Here is a 16,919-nt window from a genome sequence, read left to right on the forward strand (position 1 = left end):
AAGATGGAGGGTCAGAGAAAAAGAGGAAGACACCTACGAGATGGAATGGCCAAGTGGCAGCATCGATGGATTCAAGCATGGCAACCGTAGTGATGTTGGCCCAGAATCAGGCAGTGTTTCATTCTGCTGTGCATAAGGTCGCTATGAGTTGGTACCAACTCGATGGCACCTAACAACAGCATCGATGGATTCAAGCATGGCAACAGTAGTGATGTTGGCCCAGAATCAGGCAGTGTTTCATTCTGCTGTGCATAAGGTCGCTATGAGTTGGTACCAACTCGATGGCACCTAACAACAACAACAACAATGTTGGTAGTGCCATCTTTTTAGAGGCTGTCAGTTCAGATGTACTGGTTCATGTCTGTTAGCTGTATACCGGATCCCTCTTTTGACAGGTGTTCTGTCCTCTAATTCCATAGCCATTCAGGAATAGACAATATCAGCACAAGTTTTTATTGTGTTTTGAGGCACTTTGGGTCTTCTCACAGCTGCTTTCATTTTATGCTAAAGGTTTGGTAAAGGTTAATTTGTTAAATGGATTTTAAGATGCTAAATGCGGCTCTCCTTTGCTATTTGAATGATTTAGCACATAACCCTGTTGTTAGATCTTTTTTTTTTTTGGATGAAATTTTTGTTGGTCACCTTTAAAACTGCATCAATCAGTTGGTAATGGAAAATAAAAGTCAATGTAATGATCTGCTTTGAAAATAAACAGTATAGCTTGACTTTGGCGTAGAGAACATATTATCATGTGGTAACATCATTCTATTCCGATGACATTATCGCCTAAGGAAATTATGATGGTGGAAAATATTTCAATTTTGTTATCGGAACAATGAAGCTGTGATATTTAATTATAGAAAAGTATGTTTAATTTGGGGAATTTGGTATGTTGACTGTCATAGTTTACTTATCAGAAGCCTATGTAGTGGTGATCAAAGTTGAACAGAAAATTATTTAGTGGTCCACCAAAATTATTGATCCAATACTTTCCCTGTGTTAGCAAGTCTTCTCCTTTGTAATGTGAATGCTTCCAACAAGCTTGCTGTTTAACAAATTAACTAATTAGTGAGATAGTTAACATACTATGATTCTAAGTAGTAGAAGAGGGCTGGATCGTGGAGAAGCTGTGGTTTTGGGGGTGACTATATGAATGACATAGCAGAAAAAAAAGTGATTCCAAGTTAAGGTATTAATATGTTAGGAAATGTGTGCTTTCTGTCTCACAGACATACACACATGATGCATACACACTCACAATATCTGTATACATAATGTGCTGAGTAAATAAGATAATCAAATACCATGGTTTAGACTGATGAGAATGCTCTGTGATCATTAAGACTGAATTGATGACATTGCAGTACGATTTGGAAGGTGGTGGAAGAAACTTCGTATTCCATGGTAACTGTCCTATGACAGTCAGTCACGACAGCCTAGTTTTTTAAACGGCCTCCATCCAGATGTCAGGCCTGATCAGGGAATGCAGAAGTGGATAAGCCAGATGTCTTAGTTACGAAGGCAAGTAAAAAGTACTGCTCCAAAATCATAAAAACCTTTATTAAATAAAATTGTTGTTGTTGTTATGTACCGTGGAGTTGGTTCTGGCTCATAACAACCCTATATAGGGTTTCTGAGGAGTGATTGTGGGTTTGAACTGCCTCCTTGCAGTTCATGCTTATCCTTTAGTGCTGCACCAGGGATAGGAAAATGTAAAGCTATTGTTTCTCCACATATCCTTCATCTAGGACTAATTCTGAAGGCAGTATTTCCATCTAACTTTTCTCCAAATAGGGCTGCTAGTCATATGGTCAGCAGTTCGAAACTACCAGCTGTTCTGCGGGAGAAAGATGAGGCTTTCTGCTCCCATAAAGATTTACAGCCTCGGAAACCCTGCACAGGGTCACTATGAGTTGGAACCAACTCCATGGCACATAACAACAACAACTTTTTCCTGGTGTGGCGCTGAATTAGTGCGCTGGATTGCAAAGTCGGTTTGGACCTAGCCACTCCTTGGAAACCATATACAGGATTGATATGGGTTGGAACCCACTCAAAGATACTTAGCAACAACATTTTCTGAAGAATCTGAAACTTCAATTTCCACCATGTCAAAACAGCTGTTTTGGAATCCTCGGAGAACTCAAATCATGTTTTTTTCTTTGTTCCTTGACAAATGGGCATGATCTGGACTGTAGGATGGGTGAGGTAAGATTTCTCATAGGACATTCCTTGCTACCCATGAGAATAAACTGGTGCATTGTCGTGATAGAAAACAATTCCTCGGCTCAATTTTCTTGGTTTTTTTCTCACCAATGCAGTTTTTGCAGTTTCCAATTTTCTTAAAGTTTCTTCAGAGTAAACCCCCATGATCATCCTGTGTTTAATTTTGTTTGGAATAACTCACACATATATGAACCGGAATGCTGGTAGCAATATTGTTTGACTTAACTCTCATATATAGTGCAGCTGTAGCAATAATATCTCAAGTGGTAACTACCCAACATTAAGTTTGCCTCACAGGTGGAGAAGCTTGGGGAAGGCTTTCTCTTGCTTTCAGCTCTGAGCCTATTCATCAGCTCCATGATGATCTTCATGTGCCATGGTGTCTTTCTTCTTCCACCTTCACTTGCTCCATTGTTTGTTTAATCTCTTTTATGTCTTAAAAGAGATTGACTTAAGACATACCCTAATACTGTCTCATTAACATAACAATGTAATCTACATTCCCATTAAAACCACAAGCATGTTGTTGTTGTTATTAAGTTCCATTGAGTTGGTTCTGACTCATAGCATCCTAGTGTAGGGTTTCCGAGGAGCAGTTGATGGGTTTGAACTGCCAACCTTTTGGTTCAAACTGACCTTGCGGTCCAGTGCTTATCACGGAGACACACCAGGACTCCAAACCACATGTATGGTGTTGTTGTTATGTGCTGTCGAGTTGGCTCCAACCCACAGTGACCCTGTATAGAGTTTCTGAGGAGCAGCTGGTGACTTGAACTGCCTACCTGGTGATTCAAACCAAGTTTGCAGTCCAGCGCATGAACCCGCAGCACCACTCCAGGACTCTATATGTATAAGGGTTAGGATTTACAATATGTATTTTTGGGACATACAATTCAGACCTAACAGCAGACATTGTTCTCAAAGGACATCTCGCTGTTCACAATTGATTGAGTAGGGATAGGAAAGAGGCCACTGGAAATGAGAAGTGCTTTCATTCAGTGTAGGCTGGTTGATCAGATAATCAGCGAACCTTACAATTTCAGAGCTTGAGGAAGCTCAGAAAGCTTATAGCCAATTCTTTTGTTTGATGGGTGAAACAGCTGAGATCGCAGTGAAACAGCTGAGATCGCAGAATCTTAGGGACTTTTCTAAGGTCATAGAACAAGTCGGCAGCAATACTAGGACCAGTGTTCATCCCACTGTATCCTGACCTTTCCAGCCTGGGGTGGAGAGGGTTGGAATCTGCTGCAAAAGGAGAGCAGGGAGAGATTTTGTCTATTTCATAGTTTTGGTTGTTGTTGTTATAAGCCCTGATGTGAAGCCTACTTGTTTCCTTTACATTTATCTGGAAGGAAAGGATTGATTCCAGGGTAACCTGGCTAATGGCCGGCTGTTTCTGCAGCTAGGCCAGGGAAGCTCAGTGCCCTGGTTTTGGCTGCTGAGACTTTCTTGAGTCACTTATTTGGACTGTCCCCAGATTCAGTACAGTGCCACAGGGACCACGAAGCAGAACCTTTGTATATATGGAGGGTTGGGAAGAATGGAGGGGGTTGTGCTGAGGGCTACCACCAAATTCCCAAGGGAGCTGTGTTCTCAAACAGTATAAGAAGACAAAAATGCTTTCTATTTCTGGCATGAGGCCACAATCTGCCTCAAGGCTGGTGACAGTAAACTGTGAAGGAAAGTAGCCCAGGCTGGAGTTGAGCCGGCACTGAGTGATTTGGGCAATTGACAGAAATATGACTTTTCTGGCATATACCTCTCACCTTCAGCTTACTGACTTTTGTAGGCTCTTTTAGTATATACAACAAGATGAAAACTTGAGTGTTTAGGCAGAATGAGTTTCTGAAAGAATTAAAGAACTGGTTTTAAAAAAACCCGAAAGTTTGATAGTACGTTAATTCAAAAGTGGTTGCTGAATAAATATTGGGGTTGCTCCATTTTCATGGGAAGCATTACTTTGCTCATTTGCAAAATTTATAGAATTGTCTTTGCCAATTAAAGAACTCCAATCCCAAACCAAAACAACTGAAGCTGATCACAAAGGCACAGCGTATCACTGGTAACTTTGCCCAAGAAACAAAAGGAGAAGTAAATATAGGTCTGATTACCACAAGCCATCTCATGTCAACACATAGCTTAGTGACATCGAAAACAGCATATGGGTCAAAAGTGCCTTAGAAAAATACAAATTCTTTAAATATAGAACATGTAGATGTTACTGAATCCAGTCAGCAACATTCTTACCTCAATGCAAGCATTTATTATATTCATATTTACAGAGGTGGCAACATGTTGGAGGGGGAAAGAAAGATGTGTTGAGTCAAACCCATGAAGATTAAGATCCTTATTCTAGCCTTGGGACGGTTATTAAATCTTTTTGAATCACAATGCTCTCATTGGAAAATGAGAAATTTGCTCGTGTAAAGATTTAGCATAGTCCTTTCTGCATTATGGATATTCCATAAATGTTAGGCATTTTTCCTCCTAATTTCTGTTGAAACAAACCAGTGGGAACATGACTTTGGAAAACCTCATCAGCTACCCTTTCTCTTCCCAAATCAAATAATGACATTTGTCCATTTGCATCTCTGAGTAGGCATCTCTCTGCTTTATCTGAAAACCATAACATGGAATAAAATCTCAGAGAACTGAGTTGGAAGCAAGCTCTAAAGAAAGGCTGCAAGTACCTGTCAGAGGAGAAGAGGAAAATCAGTCAAGGGAGAAATAGTGAGAGAGAGGAAAAACCCATAACAAAAAATCCTGTCCTTTTGTGACGTCAGACATAGACTTCTGGTATGGCACTGTAGGATTGGCACTGGACTTGGAACCATAAGGTTGACAGTTCAAACCCACCAGCTGCTCCTCAGAAACCCAGAGTTGGAACTGACTTAAAGGCACTTTAACAACAAAAATGGTTTCAAAGGGCAGGGCCAGTCTTTATTATATTGTCAAAATAGGGATGATTTTGAAAGTGCTAAGAGGCAGGAACAAAATGCCTGGAAAACAAATATAAATGTGAACTGTGGAGTGCAAATAGGAGTGTATGGTCACCATGCCTATAAGAGTCACTTTGGCCTCAGACAGCATGCTGTCACACAGACCTCAGTCAGAATCCCCACTTGGTCCCTAATGGCCTTGGTGTCAGTTTTACAATCTCCCTGAGCCTCAGCTTCTTTATTCAAAGGAAGATCTATGTCACAGAGCTAGGGATCAAAGAAGCATATTGACAGAACATGGTGCACATTGGTGTACAGGCAATGGGGGTATCATTTTAGATGCATGAGGCATACAGAAAACTGCCTGAGAAATGCTCAAGAAGGAGAAGAACAAATCTACCAAAGGGAAAGAATTTTTTCCTCCCTTATTTCAATGTTATAAAACGGGCACTTGGGTGAGTGGGAGAGAAAAAGGAAATACACTGCCACTGTATGCTGGTAGCAGTTAATTTTGTATTTAACTTTTTTCAGAATTTTTCTCAGAAATGTTATTGCTGTATTCATTTTCAATTTAATTCATAACATAAAGTCATAGTGCTATAAATTTATAACAAAAGGATCTGAAAAACTGCAGCTACATCAGGGATTGAGAGGGAGGAAAGTTTGGGGAAAGAGACTGATGTGTGGGTGCCAATAGTAAATAAACACAGGCTGTGAAAACTCACTTGCAAAAGTTTGGGACTAATTGATTCCCTTCTCTAAATAAATACCAATTTCTACTAATTGGTATAAATGGCCATGCAGGTGCTGGAGCCGGTGCCATGGTCCAGCGCTGCAGGTGAGGTTCCTGGCAGAGTACCTTTGCTTTTGGAGGGCAGAGATCCAGGATACCAGCTCCATGACCGCAGTTACTTCTCAGCTATTGCAATCCTGTGCTGCCCAGATCTGTACTCTTAATGAGAAGGCTTTTCACCTATGATTAAATAATCAGACATATCAGATACATATGTACAGGAAGACTTTCATTCATTCTTTAAACCCTCCTGGACAGTAGAGACATCACTGGGAGGATGTGAGAAGTGTGGGCTGTCACGTGACACTGCCAGAGGAGTGTCACCAAAATGTCTCTATTGCATTTTTTATGCAGTATTCAGCAAACATTTATTGTTCTTTATAAAACTATCCCTGCATTTAGTTATAATAACAAAATGTTTTTTCACAAGACTAACTACACCCGCCAGACCAAATCTCTATGTAATTTACTTTCTGAGAATTGTGATGTGCTCTGGTGAGAGCTGACATTATTACTCAATTGCAATGATGTTATGAATCACAAGGTTTTGTCTGTCTCACTACAAGCATGCCCTATGGTTTTTGTTGCTGTGGTATTATTTTTATCGATGCTGATTTTGTCAACTTTTCTAGTGTTCTAGCCATAATATTTTGTTAATTAATATTTGTGAACCTATATCAGTAACATTTTTGAGAATGAAGTAGTAATTAAAGTAAAAAAAGGGAGAAAACGTCTTCTGCTTAGTTACTTATAATGTTGTAACTGATAGTGTGGTGATTTGATGTAGAAAGATTTTATAATTTTGTTGTTAGCATTCATATAATCTATGAGATTATATTTAAGTAATTTGTGGCAATCTTTATAACATATGATTCTATGGTTAAAATGGTTAATAGGCACTAAGGGATCTGTATGGTGTAGAATAGGATAAGTTCCATGGGAGATGCGGGGCTTTGACACCATGAATGATCACACTGATGACATCAACCTTCAGGACACCAGGCCCAGGCAGCTGGTACTAATGATACTACTGGTTGTCGAGATTGGTAAACCTTCAATAGGTATCCAAACACCTGTTCACGGGCATCAGCATCCGGAAACCTTTGTCGTAAAATAACACAGAACTGCTGAATCTTCTGTGTGTTCACTTTGGCTGCATTTGTATCAGGGAAGCAGAGAAGGAAGTTGCAAGCTGGAATGTTCTTAACAGCTTTCAGATATAAAAATGGAACTAATAATAGTCACTGAAATGAAATTATAATACATTTATGATGACTGGATGTGGTCCTTGCCTGACTGACTTCCTCATGATGCTACTGGATTCTCACTGAAGAGTCTTCTTAACGCCAAGCCACTTCTAAAAGCCCTGTTTTAATGAGGATGCATGGGTTCTATCTTCCTTTTAAGACATAATTCTAGTCTTTATTTCATTTTTCTGAGAAACAACCTACTTTTTCTATAGCTATTAAGAGGCTTTCATTTCAAGAATACTCACAAACATGCACACCTTCCTTGATATTTTATGTTTTATTCTAGCAGTAAAATTATGTACTTGTGTATTTTTACCAACTCACATGTAATATTTTTACCAACCCATGTGAATTTTGTGCATTTCCCCAAAAATATACCCCTTATGTGGTCATGGCATACTTTAAAAGATGCCCTGATTTGCAGTCTTTAAAATGGTAAACTTAACTTTGATCAGAAGCTAGAATTATTGAGCAAGTGAAGTTGAGTTCATTTCCCAACAGAAATAACGTTTGACGTATTTAAAATAGGACTAGGTAAATTTTCTATCGCTTTGGTAGGAAGGGAAACTGTCCCAATGCCCTGTAAATGCTATCTTGTAATTGATGGGGTTTGGTTTGGCAATTAAGTTTCCCAAGAATAACAGAACCATACTTCCCTGAGTAATTTCTTTTTTGGCAGTTATATTCTGGCAAATTTCTTGGAAGATCTTTTGTAATTCTTGGAGAACACCTTCAATAATATGCTTGCGTGATTAAAAGACACATCTCGGCTAGACAATTTAATGCATGTCTGGTAGAACAATTGAGCACGGCTAGAAGTTTTTGGCAAACTATTGTCTATTACCAGAAAGTAAAGACAGTGAACAAGAAATTTCCCAACTCTTTCTCTCCTCTCATTATTATTATTTTTAAATTAATAGAGCAACAGTGGCTTTATGTATGTGTGTGTGTATAGTTCAATGAATTTTAGCATGTCTCTCTGGTAGCATAGTGGTTACGAATCAGGCTGCTAATCTCAAGGTCAGCAGTTCGAAACTTTGAACCAGGAGAAAGATGAGACGTTCTGCTCCAGTAAAGATTTATAGCCTCGGAAACCCTGTACAGGGTCGCTATGAGTCCGAACCAACCCCACGGCACATAACAACAACAATAGGTTTGTATAAGGAGCTCTGGTAGCGTAGTGGTTATGAATTGGGCTGCTAACCTCAGGGTCAGCTGTTCGAAACTACCAGCTGTTCCGCGGGAGAAAGATGAGGCTTTCTGCTCCTGTATAGATTTACAGCCTTGGAAACTCTGTGTAGGGTCGCTATGAGTCGGAACCGACTCCACGGCACAAAAGAGCAGCAGCATAGGCTGATATAACCATGAACATAATCAGAACGCAGAACAGTTTCACAGCCCTTAGGATTCTCTTGCCCTAAAGTCTCTATTGTCATAGTTTCATCTCTATCCTAACCATATTTTCCCTCATTATAGTATTATCTTGTGACGATGTTACATAAATTGAAACATGTCATATGCAAACTTTAAAAACGGCATCTTTAACGTAGTGTAATGCCTTTGAGATTCTTCCAAGTCGTGTATATTAATATTTTCTTGTTGTTGCTGAGTAGTATTCTATTGTTTGATACACCAAATTGAATTGAATTATTTCTATTTGAATTGTTTCCAATTTTTGCAATTATGAAGAGAGTTGTTATAAACATTAGTGTTTCAGCTTGTGTGTACATAAGTTTCCATTTCTTTAACAGAAACAAACCTGTTTTTAACTTAATAAGACATTGTCAACCTGTTTACAGACCAGTTTTATCAGTCTCGTTTGCTCAGCTTCTTTGTACTTTATACATTGTATTTTTAATTTTAGCCATTCTAATAGCAGTGCAGTAGTGTCTGATTTTGGTTTGAATTTACGTTCTCTGCACTATAGGATAAGCACTGAACTGTTAACCACAAGATGGGTGACTCAAATCCACCAGGTGCTCCCTGGCAACCCTGTATAGGGTAACTATAGCTATAAGTCAGAACCAACTGGACAGTACTTAACAACAATAGCAACAACGCCACAACAATGACAATGGTGTGAATATCTTTTCACATTTGCCTTCCATAGAGCCTCACGTGATGTGTTCCTTCAAGTCTTTTTTTTTTTTTTTCTCCACTTTTAAATTTCATTTTATATTTTTTCTGTATTTAAGAGTTCTTTATATATTCTGGATAGAAGTTCTTTGTTGGATATGTAATTTGTAAGTATTTTCTCCTAACTACAATTTATCTTTTCATTTTCTTAACCATGTCTTTTGCAGAACAAAAGTTTTTAACTTTAATAAAGTCCAATTTACTCATTTTTGTTATATGGATTGTAGTTTTGGTTTCATTTCTAGGAATTCTTTGCTTGACACCAAATTAAAATTTTCTTCTATGGATATTTCCAGGATTTGTATAGTTTTATTTTTTACATTTAGATACATGATCCATTTTGAGTTAATTTGTATATAAAGATGCTAGTTTAGGATAAAATTATTATTATTTCTTTGCATATGGATGTTTGGTTTTCCCTAAATCATGTTTTGAAAAGATTATCCTTTTTATTTTGGTTGGACATGTACGCAAAGATCTATTTCTGGACTTTCAATTTGTTTCCATGTATTTATGAATCTATTCTTTTAGCAGTACAACACTATCTTGATTACTACCTCTAAATTTAAAGATTAGACAGTAAGAAAATTCTAATTCTATTACTACTTTTCAAAGTAGTTTTTAGCTATTTCAATTGCTTTGCTTTTTAATATAAGTTTGACTAAGTTTGGCCAAAAAAAAAATTTTGTTGGGATTTTTATTGGAATTAAATCTGTAGACTTAAGTTGGGAAGAATGAACTCTTTATGCTGTCTTTCAGTCCATAAATGCAATACGCCTTTCAGTTTTAATGATTTTTTTTTGTTCTTAAAATTTTTTCTTTCTTTAGCATGTTGAAGTTTTTGGCTAACAGAGTCTGTCAAATGTTTTGTTAGATTTATACCTATATACAGTTTTGTGTTGCATAACATCTGTTTTGGCAACATCTGATCCCAAAATATTATAATAGAGCTCAAAATCCCGATGGTTAGTGAGAGATAGTGAATGCAGTAGCTTTCCACACATGACATGTCTATCTCCTGTGTCTTGTATACAAAGTGATCACACTGCCAGGCATATAGTGACACAGCCCTGTAGGACAAGAATAGGACTACTAATCGCAAGGCCGGTGGTTCAACACCCCCACCCCTGGGCACTCCTTGGAAACCTATGAGTCAGAACCTACTTGACTGCACTTAACAACAATAACATCATACACATGTCTTGATAGTCATATTTCTACAATCCTGGCTTATGAATATAAGGCACTGTACTTTCTATCTAAAAAGGTTATCATAAAATAGTGTCTCTTGGGAGAAAGATAAGTCTTCCTGTTTCCTCAAAGATTTAAAGCCTCAGAAACCCTACGCTCATAGAGTTGCTAAGAGTTGGAACCAACTCGATGGCACTTAACAGCATAGTGTCCTCTTTGACTGGTAGGCAGCAGCGTCCACTCTTACAGATCATGAGACTCTTGAGTGCTATAGTATTATCTGCTTCATTAAGAAAAAAAATATTACCATGAATTGCATTATGGCTCCTAAATGCAGAAAAAAAAAAAAAAAAAGCAACAGCAAGATTTAAAGGAGAAAAATCGATTTGGAAAATAAGTTTATCACACAACACGAAGGCAGAAAATCAGTGAATGCTATTGTTCACGATTTAGCCATGTCACCCTCAGCAGTGATAATCCTCAAAAACAAAGTTCTCGAAGCTGTTAAAGGTTCAGCTCCATTGAAAGCTACAAAGCTGACAAAATGCAAGTAGGACCTGTCTCAGCTATGGAGACATTGCTAATGATGTGAATTGTGGATATAAAAGTGAGTCCTTGTCAATTCCTTAATGATCACTGAGAAGCTGCTTAAAGAAAAGGCAAGATCATACTATGACATTGTGTTTGCATAATGCCCAAATCTCATAATACCTTATTTGAAAGAGTATATTATAGACTCTAAGAGTCCTCGTGTGGTGCTGTAGAATAAACACTGTATCACCAGATTGGTTTGAATCACAAGGCTGGTGGTTCAAACCTATCAGCTGCTCCTAGGAAACTGTATACAGGGCCACCATGAGTCAGAACTGATTTGACAGCACTTAACAACACCATCAATTATGGACACAAAATGATACATGGCTGTGTTTTATTTTATGGAACTACTGTAGATAATATATGTATTTAATTTTGGCTTCTAAATGTTTCATTTTTAGTATATGGAAATCCTCTTGGTTTTATGACTTGCTTTTTTATCCTAACAGTTCTGGTATGCTAGGGATGCTCTATAAAGACAAATATGGTACCTGTGAATAGGTAGTTTTCTTTCTTGCCTTCGAGTCCACATGTCTTTTATTTCTATGTTTTACTCTAGTTAAGACTTCCAGTGTAATGTTGAATAGGAGTGGTGGAAAGAAACATCTTTGCCTTGTTCCCAATATTACAGTGAGACTTTATTGTTGTTGTTGTTAAGTGCCATGCCAGGATTCCCACAGGGGGATGTTAGGAGACTCCTTTACCACTCTTTTAAGACAGATTTCTTGTTAGCTCTCTTTCAACACAGATGCTCACTCTGGTCTTCAGACTTCCTTCTTTCCAGGCTGGCTAATGTTGTTGTTGTTGTTAAGTGCCGTCGAGTTGGTTCCGACCCATAGCGACCCTGTATAGCATTTCCGAGGAGCTGCTGATGAGCTTGAACCGCTGACCTTGCAGTTCAAACGGCTTTGTAGTCTGGCACATTAACCCACAGCGCCACACCAAGACGATGTTGTTAAGTACCATCAAATTGATTCTGACTCACAGCAACCCTATAAAGGGTTTCTGAGGAATGGTTGGTGGGTTTGAACCGACGACCTTGTGACTCAAACCGACCTTGTGATCCAGTGCTTATCCTACAGTGCCACACCAGGACTGGTGGGAGATAACAGAGAAAAATGAAATAATTCGCTACTTGTTATGCTGTGCTTTGAATCCTAGTCAGTGGAGAAGAGAATCAAATGCTTCCCCCATCTGACCCAGAACCAGACCCTTTTACATTTGTAAAATAAGATAATTTATTTTTTGTGTTTTACCCCTCAAATTTTAGAGGAAGAAGAAGAACAACAAAAATGTTAAATTGTAAAAAAATACTTAAAAAAAAATGTCTTCCCTGTATTTTTTTTAATGTGTGTGTTTGTTGAAGGGTATGGTGTATGCCTTCTAAATTTCAATATTTAAGGCAAGTCAGACTTAATAGGATGCATTCAGTATAAAGCTTTACTCATTCTATCACTTAATGCCCAAATGGGCACACTCAGACAAGTTCATTTTCCCCCCTGCTGTTCAGTCAATTCTTAAACTAACCTTATTACAATTTTTGTTACACTTAGATTAATATATCTATATATTAATATATATATATATATTCTCCAGTTATACCAAACCATTCTAGTTCAGAAATTATGTTGTTCATTATGTGATAATCAAAACTCCAGTCTTCCTTTAAAGCTGAAGTTTCTCCCCTAGGGTTGCTCTAGAATAGGTCATGGAGACAAAATTGTCATGTTCCCTATTTTGCTTACTAGCACTTCCCTTAATCTCCTCCACCCACTCACTAGATAGCCTTTGGCTGTTCCAGGTTTGAAGGGTAGGATGGATGTGGAGTTGCTATTGACCCTAACCTTGGCAGATGTTGAAAGCTTCTGACACTTTCGTAGGCAGCTCCTCTTTTACTGTAGATCTCTGAGTTTCAGTTCCTCAACACACATGATGATGCACACTTCTGCATAAATGCTCAGTGTTGGCCTTCCATGACCGAGCCAGGTGTTCTTAAGGCAAAATTCATTTTACCTGATTCCAAGTCAACCAAGGCCATCTCTTTCACTGTTTCGCTTCATATACTCATACAAGGAACTTCAAAATACTTGTGGAGAATTTGAATTAAAAGATAATAGAATTTTTCCATGAACTTTGGAAGCCCTCTTACAGAGTCCTCAGGAAAACCCACTTTTCCCCCAATAGTGACTTTGTACAGAGTTTCCTACATAAGGAGAAAGCCTTACCTTTCTCCTGAGAAACAGTTGGTGGGTTTGAACTGTCAACCTTGCAGCTAGCAATCCAGTTATTATTCTACAGTGCCACCAGGCACCCTGCTGCTTGTCGCCCTTGAAATATCTTGGACATGAGCCAGAGAGCAATCTACATATGCCCTAAGCTCCTGGGTTCAAAGATGAACCCGTGTAAGTATCTTCTAATCTGTTTACCAGTTGGAAGTGATTACCCAGCTAAAGATCACAGATGGTTCTTTGTCATCTCCTCTATAAGCCTTACTTTGGGAAGTGTAGTTGCTCACTTTGTAATGTGAGTAGGTTGCCTAGCCAAAATCAAAACAGGAAAACTTCTCCTTTAACCTTCTGTTACATTTAGTCCCTTGATCTTTACATGACTGCCTACTAGATATGTTAGTTGGGAGAAGAGACATCATGTGCCAAATGTTGATTGTGACTTAGCAGAGAAACAGGCTAATTGAATCCATGTAACAGAGTACCAATTACATTTGTTACAACGGATTTTTTATTCTGATGGCCCTGGCTTGTTGCTCAAGTACTCAGTCAAAATAAGGGCTTTGTACATGCATTTTTCTTGGAATTGCCATTTCTGCCAAGTGAAGGAGAGAGGAGGCATTGCCTTGCTCTGAGTTTCAAAATCTGACGGATTCCCAGCATTTATATCATACATCAAAGTGCAGGTAATACACAATCAATTTCCCCATCATAAAACAAGGAGATAAGAACCTTCCTAAGCAATTGAGAGAAGCTTGATACAAAAGGAAGAATGAAAACAAAGATTTGGAAGAAGGCATGGCGATATACACCATGCATCTCTTGATACAAGCCTGGATTTGGAAAGAAACTGTAGAGCAGAGATCTGTGTCTCACTCTGTGTGATTGTCTTTGGAAAGACTATCCACCTTTTAAAGATCCCACATCCAAAAGAGAGCGGCAGTTGGGATAACAAAGCAAAAGGAAAGAAAATGGCAGAGAGAAGACCCAAGAAAAGCTCTGAAGATCTAGTGGCCTGGGAGAAAATTCAGCATTTCCACTTGGCCATAATAGAGTGGCAGGAAGACCAGAAGAGGCCTTGTAGATCCTATACTGCACAGCTCTGGCTATTGGTCACTATACAGTATCAGCAACTTCCAGAAATATCAGCTTAAAAGGCCCACGGCTAAGACCACGCTGGCCTGTTATGCCTCAGCAGGGTCCAGTGGGCCACAAGATTACTATGGACTGGACATGTATCTACTCTCCTGATCTCCCACTGCCTGAATACCACAGCATTATGTACAGATCCTCTACCCAACCCAGACCCACCAAAAAGAAGGGGAAGGAAAGTAGGGAGGTGACACTCCTGAATTAACTGATTTGTTAAAAAGGAACAATTTCAAACCAAACATTTCTCAAATGGCAAGATGAAATTTTCTACTGCTGAGCTGGAAATTCCAGTGTTACACATACGAGTCTGTGACTGTGAAATTAAAATACATTACATATGTGTCTACTTACCCACTAAATTGTGAGTGGACAGAGCTTATGTTTCATGGTTTATTTTATTCCCAGTATCTAGTAAAATGCCTGAAGTGTGATAAGTATTGTCATAATAAGAAATAAATACAAACTCTTAATTAATGAATTGGTTTATCTTCCCAGTAAAGAAATTTCTTGTCCCAGTAAAGAAATTGCTACCACTTTAATGAAATCTTCAGTTCTCCATTTCCTTTTCCTTTGAGACTGGGTCTAGCCTCACTTTTTCAGATAGCAGGTGACCTTCTATAAAAGTTTCTCTGATCCTTTACTTTCTATATCTTTGCCCATCTATTGCTTGCAAATGAGAGTTACCCATATGACTCTTCTCACCCTCTTAAATAAAACCTTAAAAGAGCCATAAAGAGCTGGGAAAAGGAATTAAAAGAGAAAAGCATTGGACAAAGGACTCTGATAAAATGTAAGTACAAAAATCTATGCAGTAACCCACAAACCCAAACTCACTGCCATTGGATCAATTCGGACTCACTGAGCCCCTATAGGAGAGAGAACTGCTCCATAGTGTTCTGAGACTTGACTTCTTTACGGAAGCAGTCTGTCCTTCATAAAAATGTGAATCTTTATAAAAGGTTCTTCCATTAACTTCAGTGACCAGTTTTCACAGAAAGAGGCATACACCTCTCCTAGATCTCACTGAGTAGTCAGCAAAATGTTTTTTGCTTATCTTGTTGCCATGTCAGAAAACCATTTCTCAGTAATTTATTATGGTTTTTCTTCCAATTCAGCTACTATTTCTTTTCTGATAGAAAGTAGAAAGAACAACTGGAAAGGGGCAGATTTTGTTATCAGCCTTTGGCAAGATTTCTTGCCAAGATAACACTTTTCTATTTAAAGTATTTTTATTCTTAGTGTAAAGTTTAGAAAACATTAGGACTTCACTGATAGGAAGAGTGGTTAATTCTGAGACAGTCCTTGCCATTTATTCAAGTGTGAGAAGGACCTTCAGAAAAGTAAGGGACCAAAGAATATTCTCAATGCATTTACTTGACATTTTCTCGTAGAATTTGTTGAAATATAGGTTGCATCATTTTGAGCATATAATTTGATTAGACATCAATCACCTGGAGTTTCTGCGTTCAGAGAAAATTTAATGAAGTTGTGGCGGCAATTCTCTGATACTCAAAGTTTTACTCTAATTGGACAAAAAAACAAATAGATTAGACACTATTCAGGAAATTGCATTTCACTACTAAAATTTAAAAAAAAAATGTATATATTACCAAAACCACTATGGTTTGTAGAACACAAATGACAAAAATATGGAGAAGATGGCAGAAATGATAGAAAGTTTCAGTGATGTGTGTTTTGTTATCTCTGCCTTTAGAATTGTACATTAATATTGTGATAACTTGGTGAAATGAGCAAATGTTTACTAATGAGAATTGAAAGACAATTCTATTTTTTAAATATTTTCTTTTTTTAATGTTTTATTGTGAATTATGTGATGGTTTACATGGGAGAACATTAGTTTTACATTCATCCTATCTTATATAGTTTCATTGCCATGGTTACAATCCCCTCTATGCATCATCAACCAGACAAAGGGTATACCCCTGCAAGCCTGCTCCCCCTGCCTCCGCCCCCCCCCCAGTCATCAGCACACAGCCCATCTCCCTCTCTGGGTCTAGAGTGCCCAGCTGCTCCATCTCTCCACGTCATCGTCTCTGCCTCCATGTCTGGCGTCACTGCTTCTCTGGGTAGGGTCCAGCTCTCCACTCTTCTCCTTTGATAGTCCCAGGGACCTCCGCTCCTAGACTGCAAAGTTAATCACTCCCCTTCTTTTGTGACAAAATGTCTACCTTTACATTTCCAACCCTCACAATCAGTCCTGATAACAAATATTGACTATTGTATCACAAGAGACCTATCCCCATCTCCTTTCATCAGCCCTGCCCAGACAGATTGGATGCTACTCAGAGGAGATTCTACCTTCCTCCACACCATCTGGAAATAGGCTCCCTCTTGAAAGCTTGTAACCCAGTCAAGTGGGTATTCTCTGCAAGTGTGGGTGTTCTTACACATA

The sequence above is a fragment of the Chrysochloris asiatica genome, unplaced genomic scaffold (assembly GCF_000296735.1).
Source record: "Chrysochloris asiatica unplaced genomic scaffold, ChrAsi1.0 scaffold00001, whole genome shotgun sequence".
NCBI lineage: Eukaryota > Metazoa > Chordata > Mammalia > Afrosoricida > Chrysochloridae > Chrysochloris > Chrysochloris asiatica.